The sequence below is a fragment of the Cupressus sempervirens genome, chromosome 2 (assembly GCF_028749045.1).
Source record: "Cupressus sempervirens isolate cs-2001-9-10 chromosome 2, ASM2874904v1, whole genome shotgun sequence".
Taxonomy (NCBI): domain Eukaryota; kingdom Viridiplantae; phylum Streptophyta; class Pinopsida; order Cupressales; family Cupressaceae; genus Cupressus; species Cupressus sempervirens.
In genome coordinates, this window is record NC_143119.1 from 16,520,496 (window position 1) to 16,528,341 (window position 7,846).

The window sequence follows — 7,846 nt, forward strand, 5'->3', positions numbered from 1 at the left end:
TTTTCAAGGTTCACTTGGGTCTACTTTCTGCATAGTAAGAATGAAGTGTTGGACACATTTCTAGCCTTTAAGGCTCATGTAGAACAAAAATCCAAAAAGGCCATCAAAGTACTCTACATGGACAATGGAAACATGGATGTGAACAGAAGACTTAAGGAATTTTGCAGACATGAGGGCATTGGTCTTCAGACTCCACCAGCATTCAGTCCGCATAAGACAGATGTTGTAGCTTTGAGGATCTGAACTCTAAAGTCTATGGCAAGTTGCATGATTCATGCCAAGTCTCTCTATCCATCATTAGAATTCGAAGCAATCTCAAGTGCCACTCACATTCTTAATCATTCTCCTCATTCAACCTTAGATGGAAAAACTCCTTTTGAGGCATGGTGTTGTAGAAAACCTATTGTGACACACTTTAGAGTCTTCGATTATCTTGCATGGGCAAAGAAATCTTCCAGGGGATGCAAGGCACAGTCATCTTAGCCTTGTACCTTCATTGGTTATGAAGACGGTGTGAAGGCATATAGACTTCTAGATCTTGAGACACATCAGATATTTGTGGAGAAGGAAGTGCATTTTGAGGAAAGTTCACCAAGCTTGTCCTCTACTCCTCTTCACACATCATATAGTGTGGATACTGATAGTGATTTCAGCGATAGTGCTTCAACAGCTTCAGACATGTGAGGTTCTATCGACAGTTACAGTGAGAGGTCACTTCATCAATTTAGTCCACATGCATACATCGCCACAGTGATAGGTCCAGAACAGTAGGGTACATCTAGTCTTCCAGATACAGGTTCAGTGACAGATTTGGGGGATAGTATTCATGATCTGCCTCTTCTTCTTGATGCAGAAATACCTTCTTTAGCTGTCATGAGGGTTCCATCTAACTCTCTTGTTCATTCTCTACATGATCAATCGTCACAGGTTGAAGTGATTATGGATACTTATGATCAGCAGTCGCAGCAGGGTTCATCATCAGTTTCAGAGATAGACAATTCTTTGGGACAGGTTCTTCAGCTAGTTGAGCAGGTTTCAGAGACATCACTTATCCATGGGATTCTTTCCATGCACAGTAGAAGCATCTCATGTGTACCCTTGGCATCGTTTCTTCCTAAGGGGAGGAAAACCATTTTGCAGTCTTGGATCAGCTTCTTCATCAGAGCGGTCACTGTTTGGCATTCTTCTTTTCGGGGGGGGGGGAGCCTATCCTGTCTCTCTTCCTCTTCTCATCATTCTCTTATGTATATACTGGATGTATGTCATTATGGGGGGGTCTTGATTACTCCATCCATCCATGCATCCTCTTTTATCTCTCTTTTTGGGGGAGGGTTTTTCCCATGAGGTTTTCCCTCTTTCCCTGTTTTATGAGAGATTGCATATCATTATGTACATGGGTACCTAACATGGCCTAGTAGCCGAGACCCATTCTGCATTTCATCCTAGATTTTGTAATCTTAAGGGCATTCTCCTAAGTTTCACTTAAGGGGGGGTGTTGGTGTAAATAAGTATTTACTTATTGCACTTACTTAAGTTTTACTTAGGTTAATGCATTATTTTATTATTTTGCATTATTTTATTATTATTTTAGGTGAGACACTTCGGAGTTTGTGAACTCTCATTGAGTTACGCAACTCTAATTATGCACATGATGTCTACAACACAGGAGTATGCATCATTCACTGAGTTTTCATGATGAAAACACAGTTATCCACACTCCTCATTTAGCACACGTTGTCTACACCACTGATTTGCGTGCTACACCATTGTAGGCTTATCCTCACATCATCGTACTTAATCTCGTGCTTAATGGAGGATAAACCATATCTGGTGGACATGTGCCTAGTTGTATGACATATCATGATGTTGACTTCTATGCATTCTAGAAGCTCTCCTGCGGCCTTTATATTCAAGCACTCCTAGTGTACTCTCAACTAGTTATTGAATGAATATCGTCATTCTGATCATACTCTGTCTATTTTGGTCTATTGTGTGCTTGTGTTGAGTTCTTTAGTTCTTGGGTGAATTCTGGCCTAAGCCAAATTCTTACAAGATGTTTAACCATACTAAGAGTCGTTACATAACATTTACATGAGTCATTTTTAGAAGACTAGACCTTGTTATAGATTTGCAACCTTGTTAGGAGTTGATCAAAAAAGAGAACACAAGCTCAAGAGTGAAAGTTAAAATCACCTTATAGACTCAATCTCCAATTAAAATAAAAGTATTATAATAAGAAAAGACTATACTTGACATTAGAGTCCCTTGCAAAAACTAAGAAGAAAAAGGTTGAGAACCCCACCCTTGAACTTCAAACCCTAAAAAAAACTAGGAAAAATCCATAATATTGACTATGAGGTGGAATATTCTGAAACCCATCATCATTCTAATAGGATTGCTAAGGGAAAAGGGAAACAAGCCATCAAGGAACTTAACATTGAGGACTCTAAGGAGACTAAGTGTTGCAAGAAAGGCTTAAAGAAGGGTCCTCCTACCATGTCTATAAATGCCACAAATGTGATATGTCCCTTGTTCTTTCTATTAATCCACACACTAGATTTTAACCATCTAAAGGTCTAGAAAGTGTTGTTCAACATCTAAAGGACAAGATCTTGACCATGAACAATAAGAAAAATGATGCTATTAAATTCTTGTTGAAGGTGATGCATGTGTTTGATGCCACCCTCTACCTTCTGCAGGAGAAAATAAATTGCAAGAAGTTGGTCAATGACAAGGATAACAAGGACCTATTCATATTTCTCAACAAGAAATGGGCCAACATCTTATTATCCAAATAGGAGGGATAACTCATTCTTGTTATGATTTTCTTAACTTTTGGTGATATTGTTGGGTGTGGTGGTTAAATCTTTGCTAGTTCACATGAAAAAATAAACTATTTATGTTTCTAGCATGTGTGGATATTATGCTTATTAATTTAAATACTTACTATGATAGCTTTAATTTAGATTATGACAAGTTATATGACTTAACTTGGTGAATTAGTGGTTTATGAAGAGATTTTTTTTATAGAAGTAGAATTTGGACATTATTTTTCATTTCTTCTCAGTCTTATTAATCAACATCTAGTATGCTATGGATTTGTACCTTAGACCAAAACCCCATTTTGATGTTACTTTTTAAAATAATAAATTATATAGAAGTTTAAAATTAATATGTCAAATTAAATAAAGACTATTTATGAATGTCAAATTCACTTGAATTATATTTATTAAATTATTATAATCTAGTTATTTTACTAAATGACAAGAAGAAGGTTGATGATGAGGATAACAAGGACCTATTTATATTTTCCAATGAGAAATGGGCCAACATCTTATTATCCAAGAAGGAGGGATAACTCATTCTCATTATGGTTGTCTTAACTTTTGGTGATATTGTTGGCCCTAAGGGTTTTTTCTTTGCTAGCTTAGATGCAAAGATAAACTATTTATGTTTCTATCATGTGTGGATATTATGCTTATTAATTTTAAGACTCATTATGATAACTTTAGCTTAGATTATGACTAGTTATATGACTTAACTTGGTGAATTAGTGGTTTATAAAAATAATATTTTTGATAGAAGTAGAATATGGATTTTATTTTCTATTTCTTCCTAGTCTTTTTGTTAATCAACGTCTAGTACATAATGGATTTGTACCTTAGACAACACCCCATTTGATGGTTTCCTAAGGAAATCATAGTAATAGATGAGCAAGTCAATGGTTGTCGAATACTCTTGTTAGTCTCAAATTGGTTTTGACATTTGAGTGTCAACACACTTAACCAATTCTCAAGATGATACCGACTATAATACCGAAGCTAAGCTATAGTGTGTGTTGAGCCAGAGAATTCAATAGGTGTTGAGTGAACTTCAGGTGCTATGCAAACTTCAAGTGCTGAGTGAAGTTCAAGTGCAGAGTAATAAGTGATGCCAAGTCACTATAGATGTTGAGTAGAGTATAGATGTTGAGCGAAACAGAATTGCTATAGGAGCTGAGTGAGACAAAATTCTTATATGTGCCGAGCATCAGCAACTAGTAAGTGTCGAGTAACACAAAATCAACCTATGAGTTTTTATCTTCACAAACTCAGATGTAAACCACTTTTTGAGCCGACATAGGATGAATCTCTAAGGATCTTGAAGATAAGATTGAATCTTTTGCATTATCTATGTAGTCAGCATGCAACCAATAAGAAAAATGGAGAACGCATGCAACTAATAGGAAAAGTGCAAGAATTGAGTAGAAAATAAAGACTTAATATTGATCATAGATTCATACCTAATCCTAAGTCTTAGAAATCTTTAAAAGGAGGATGAAACCCCAGTATGTGTGTGCAAGAAGTGGATGTAAGAAGTGTATGGGTGAATTATAGCAAAGTGCATAAGGGTTTAAAGACTTAGAGAAGAGCAGAATAACATTGCAGAATCCAGTTGATCAAGAATAGAGTATCAAAGTTACGAAGAGTGACACATCAAATCAAGCAAGGATCAAAGTAGATGGAGCTAAACAAGGATGTCATCAGGTCAAGACATTCTTCTATACTTTCTAACCATTGTATTGTGAGAATGAAAATCCTATGTTGACTGGTTGGCTTAGCAGCTACATTGGTTTAATAGCCATATTCTAGATCCTTAACAAGATTGTAAATCCTTTAATTGGGTGACATTCCAAGTGAATGTTTGTAAATCCTTTAACCAGGTCACTTTTAACTGGGTGTAAAGTCTTTAATAAGACAAGCCTTTCATAGGGAAAACCATTGGAAGTGGTCAAACTTTGTAACCTTCAATAGTTACATATTGCTATAGTGATACTTTGTGGGTGTCATCCCCACCCCAGTTTTACCTTCTCATTTTTTAGGGTTTCTGGATTACCAAATTTGTGTATTATCTATTTTCATGCATGTCTTTACTTTAATGTTTATTAGATGAATTATATGCATGTGAATGTTTTCAGTTAAAAAGTTTTGAAAAGGTTAAAGTTAGTTACTTTTGATTCACCCCCCACCCCCTCAAAAGTAAATCTTCCCACTTGTTAATTTCAACAATTGGTATCAAAGCCTTATTCTCACAAGAAGAAGCCTTATAGCTTGGAGAAAAGATCTGGAAATGGAAGTCTACTAACTTGGGAAGATCATAGAGAATCAGGAAATTGATAGACAACTTGCTTTACATGCTTTGGAAGAAGCTAGAGAGGAACTGAGAAAATCCTTAAAGAGAAGAAGAGAGATTGCCATAGCTAAAAATGATACACAATACAAGGAGATCGACACCTCAAACCTATTTGCAAATGGGGATTCCAAAGAGTTTAATGTAGAAATAGCAGACCTAATGGAGAAGAATAGATTCCAAGCAGAAGAAATTAGAACACTCAAGCTTGAACAAGAGTCACAAGCCATCATGCTTTGTGAAGTAATTGAATAGAAGAAAAGAGCCATTGAAGACAAGGCTATGCTAGAAGAAGACAATAGAAATCTTGTCAACAGATTGGAAGAAAAGTCAATTGAACTTGCTAGAATTTCAAACATGTAGCTAGACACCCTAAGCTAGATGATGAATGCAAATCATGAACTGAATGTCAAGGATATTGAGATCTCTACACTAAAGATGCAAAATGAACAACTACAAAATGATCTAAAAAGAGAGAAGGAAATTGCAGAGAGCTTCAATAAACCCAATGAGGCAATCAAGTACTTTGAGTAGCTACTAAAATCACCAAGGGCTAGTAATAATACTATAGGACTAGGATACATCAACACTAAACAAGGAGAGTCATCCAAGACTACAGAAAAAAGGAGTAACAAAAGTAAAAACACTAAACCTACTTGTCATTTCTGTGGTAAAAAGGGACATACCTTTAATGTATGCAGGAGCAAGAATACTCATCAACATGACAAACCTAAGAATGTGAGTCATTGTCATAAGTGCAAAAAGCAAGGACATCAAGCACATAACTGTAGGACTAGCACTATCAGAATACCAAGATTTTAAGGTCACTACTACAATTGCAAGAAGTATGGACATAGAGCTTTTGAGTGCAAATCAAAGCCTATGTGGACATCAAATCAACGAGCTAGAAATCATGGACACCACTACAATTGGTACTACAAGAATAAGTATAGCTATCATTACTATCAGGAATATGGACACATTCTTGAAAATTGCATAAGAACACATTTCAAAGGAAACTACAATAGATGGTTGAGCCAAACCACATGTTTTAGTTGCTTGAAGACTGGTCATATTAGTAGGAATTGTCCAATAAGGTCAAGGCATCCAACTCAAAGAACAATTAAGGTAAAGAGAAGGTAGATGTTGAACACATCAAAGGAGAAATGAATAAGACATGGAAGAAGAAAGATGGGTGTAGCACATCAAATGAAGGGATCACTTCACCTAATAGGTCAAGTGGTCACACTTCATCAAACTAAGCAAGAGAAGGCATGAGGGATTAATTGACAAAGCTTTATCATACATTAGTTCCTAAACAAGAAAGTACTAAAAAGAAGAGATCAACATGATTAGAGATGCAAAGTCAAAATTTCAAGATTTTACAAGTGTTGTTGAGTTGCCCTCAAATGATGAGTAAAACCCCAGTGCATGCCAAGTTAATTATCAACGATAGTAGAGGTCGAATGATCAGTTGGAGCCGAGTTGGAAGTAGAAGCCGAGTGAAAGGAAATCTCAGTTGAAGCTGAGTAAAGAATACTCCTGTGGATGTCGAGTGATAAAAGCCCAATGGAAGCCGAGTAATGTAGAAATCCTTCAAAAGCCAAGTGGATAGTTATAACCGCACTAAGCATTAAATGCAATGAAAATAGGGTATATTATCATGTTTTTAATCATTTTTCTTGATCTTGAACAAAGAGCAAAGATGAAAAAGAGTGCAGAGTGACCTCACATTGGAGAAGCAAATTTCAACAACATTTCAAAAAAAATTCATCTGTTTTGAGGTATTTATGTCTACGCTGAGTTACACAGTTTAATATTTTCTTGGTGATTAAAACCCTAGAATTGCACAAATGGCTTCTAGCTCTAGGAAAACTCAGGAGAAGGAACCTTTCAAGGGCCAACTAGTGTCCAATGAGGTAAAACAACTTGATTTCCACCCAATACCAAAAGTAGCATATAAGAATGACCTAGCTAGAGCCCTATCTATCATACCCCCTAAGGTAGTTATGGTTCAGGATGTAAGAAGATGTTACAATTGCAAGATTGGAGCCATAGGAGACATGGAGATGAGGGAGGCTTATGAATTTTTTTGTGAAAATAGAGTGTTGAAGGAAGAATACCAGATTGTTGAAAAGAAGGGTTTAACGCATGCCCTAGAATTCCCTATAGTATTCAAGGTTGAATGGATTAGGCTAGTGCTTAGTAGAATACATGATGGAATCTTATGGTTGGAGGATGGCCCAGTAAAAATCACCAAGAGAATTATGCATAAAGTGACAGGGTACCCAACCCTAGATTGGCCAAAGACCCTTAGGAGTGATTCTAAGGAGGCAATTGAGAAAAATATTGGTGCCAAATGAAATAATAGAGGGATGACAATTGACACCATCCAAGACCCTCTTGTTGACTTTGCTATCAGAGTTATTGCACATAAATTCTACCAATCTAGTAGACTCAATAGTGTACCTTGTATTGCAGTGGATGTAGGCTACAAATTAGTGAAAAAGGATCATACTCCCCTCACAGGGCAACTCAACAAAAGCAATCAAAATTGTAGCCCTAATAAATAAACTTTATTCTTGCAGTAGTGAAGATTTGTGGGTGCCATCCCCACCCTAGTTTTACCTTCACCTTGGAGGGTTTCTAAGTAACCAAATTCTGTGTGTTATGTATT